The 2847-nt window shown below is 39.1% G+C and overlaps 1 protein-coding gene across 12 annotated transcripts in view; it reads left to right on the forward strand.

Annotated features, from left to right (window-relative positions):
* Positions 1-1265: 1265 nt before the first annotated feature.
* Positions 1266-2847, forward strand: part of itsn2a (intersectin 2a) — a 36866-nt gene continuing 35284 nt past the window's right edge. For 11 of the 12 annotated variants that reach the window (XM_032542487.1, XM_032542489.1, XM_032542488.1 and 8 more), the window contains exon 1: positions 1267-1373. The gene's annotated coding sequence lies outside the window, so the exon portion shown is untranslated. Of the gene's footprint in view, positions 1374-2847 lie in introns of all 12 variants that reach the window. The other variant, XR_004336115.1, reaches the window with a different exon arrangement.

Raw genomic sequence — 2847 nt, forward strand, 5'->3', positions numbered from 1 at the left:
CAGGTTAACTTGTAGATGTAATACTCTTATGTCCTTTGGGGGCCGAAAAGATTTTCTAGGCCCTCCTGAAAAAAACAAGAATATGCAATAAACTACAGATATCGGCAACTCAAAGGAATTCACTCTTCACATAGGCCAGATAGGGACAAAAGGTAATTATGCAAAGTTGACTCAACAGAATTATAAAGTAAACTCCAAATATGCTTTGGTTACAAAATAGCGTATAACTTTGACTTTAGCTCTTTAAAAGTACACATCTCAGCAATTAGTGTGAATGAACCGCATTCATTGGCTTTGACCCGGCCCAGTCAATGCATCATCAAACAGCAAGAGAACTTAGGTCAAGTGGTTGTGCTTTCAAAGTAAAAGTCTTTAAGCGTTGCATAAATGTAAGTGAACGTGAACTAGTAGAGTGGGCAACCTATGTTTAGAAGCTATCTGGCCCTGCTGCTTTTCTGTGTGACGACATAGTCAGTCAGACATTACAGCAGCAGTGTCCGGCTGTGCTGAAACTGAGTGAATGTGTTGTATGTTCATGTCTTACGCCACGTCCACACGTACCAAAACAATATCCAAAAAATTCCTTTTCTAGCTAATCATCTAGCTAATTCTAGCACATTGTAAAGGGTAAATTACCATTGCTCGTTTAAAATGTATTTTCGGCGTTGACAAGATAACTTTTGACTTCATTACCTGAGCAAAAAACAATATGAGTGAATAACTGAATTACGAGTGTACTTTGTGAAGTTATTATGGTTGCAGCTTGTTAAAGAGGATATAGAAACACAGTCGTCAAATGCCGACTATCGTTGACTGCTCCTCCAATCTCTGCATGGTAAATTGAGACAGCCAGCTAGATTATCTGTCCAATCTGAGTTTTTTTCCACATAACTATTTTACAGCAGCCCCATGCGGAGTTTAGCACCGCCTATGACGATTCTGATTGGTTTAAAGAAATGCCATTAAACCTGTGTGGAATAGCCAGCCCCTTCTACAGTAGCTTTTTGAGGATGGTCTGGCAAAGCTTTTTTTTTCTCAAATATCCTGTTTTAGAACTTTTTAGTTCTTTAATGAAAGGACAGCTGAAGAAGTGAAAGGGGGGATGACGTGGAGCGAAGGGCCGCAGGTCGGATTCGAACCCGCGGCCGCTGCGTCGAGGAGTGAAGTGCTGCCATATTATTAGCGTCAAGGAGTTGTTTTTTTTTTGTGAAAATCATGCCCGGAAGTTCTATGTGTAATTCTGTGTGACTTGACTTTCTGGAGACGCCCATTTCCAGTCCCCACCCGCCCCGGCTGGCGGACCGGTTCCTCCCTCCAGCAGCTTCATTTGCCAGCCTGGATGTCGGATCCACACCGCTATTCTACCGCAACAGGTAAATGACCAGAAATCATTTTTAATGTTATCAGGGGGATAGGACAAAATGTAAAACTTACTATCGCTGTTGGCCTTGTTTTGTGTTTTTTTTTTCCACCTTTTTATTGGAAGGTAAGTGGGATGTCCTGCTTCAATAAATCATACATTTAAAAGGCGAGGCAGTGTAGCGTATTAACAGTGTGGTTTCTGTTTGGATGTAGATGTGTCAAACCAAAATGTCTACACTAAAATATGTAAATTCCTAACACCATTTACTAAACCCTGAGTAGCCTTTGTCTGCGTTTTAGATGAAGAACATCCCATATATTATATGGTTGAAAAATACGTTTGTCAGACATTATATCTATAATATGCAAATGTATTTTTGCAGATTGAAGATAAAAAATAAATAAGACATATTTTTTGAATAGCCAAAATTAGGGCTGCCGGCTGCAAATTGCCTTTATGTTTTCAAGATAATCCACTGTTAGTGACATGTATAAATAGCCTATACAATACAATAATGACGTTTTTGTTTTATGCCATAAAATATAAATTCAAAGGTCCCATCTTTTTCCCTAAAGTAAACCATTCACAGAGAAGGTGTGTTCACTGAAGATGACACGCTGCTACTTTTCATTTTAGTATACAGAAAACCCAGACTAACTACTAAAATGGCCATCCTGATCTTTAGAAAATCCCCCTTCCTTTCATTTCAGGAACTCCCTATAGAGGAGTGAGTGTCTGTGTGTCTTTAGAGCATTTGTAATTCAAAGGTGTCATCAGATGTGTAGATTGTTTAACATTGGTGCAGTTTTTTCATTTGTCCATATGACGATTCGAGCAAGTTGAGCAGTTATGCTGCTTGTGTACATTCACTGCAGTATAGACTAATTATAGAGACTGCTTATTGTGTGTGTGCACTTGTGTGTTTGTGCGTTCTGCTGCTCTCAGTGAAAACAGAAAGAGGACGTTTTTTTGTTTGCTGAAGTGTTCAAAGTCCATCTAAACTGCAGTTCCCAGGGATCCTTGCCCTCATCCCAGCAGGAACTATTGTACATCCACCTGTTAAGACACAAAGCATTGCGTAACCGACACGTGCACATAAACACACACACTTTCATTGTTGTGCAGAGAGTGAGAGCTTATGGAGAATGGGAATGCTATATTAAAGACAATTTGGACTAATAATACTTAGTCAGGAATAGCAGTCTGGTGCCGAAGGTACATAGGTTAGAAGCTGAGGTAGGACATGCTACTGAGTAGAGCCCGACCAATAAAGGACTTTTAAGGCCAATACCGATACGAATATCTGGTTATTTATATGATATTCCGATATGCCGATATATCGGCTGATATACTATATTTTAAAAAAGATCTAGAAACGCGTTACCAAACACAAAACAGATTTACCTAACATTAGTTATTTGTAGTTATTTGAGTTCTCACTAAAATAATATGATAGGATGTTGTTTTATTGTCACAACAGAACA

The sequence above is a fragment of the Etheostoma spectabile genome, chromosome 18, assembly GCF_008692095.1.
Source record: "Etheostoma spectabile isolate EspeVRDwgs_2016 chromosome 18, UIUC_Espe_1.0, whole genome shotgun sequence".
Taxonomy (NCBI): Eukaryota; Metazoa; Chordata; class Actinopteri; order Perciformes; family Percidae; genus Etheostoma; species Etheostoma spectabile.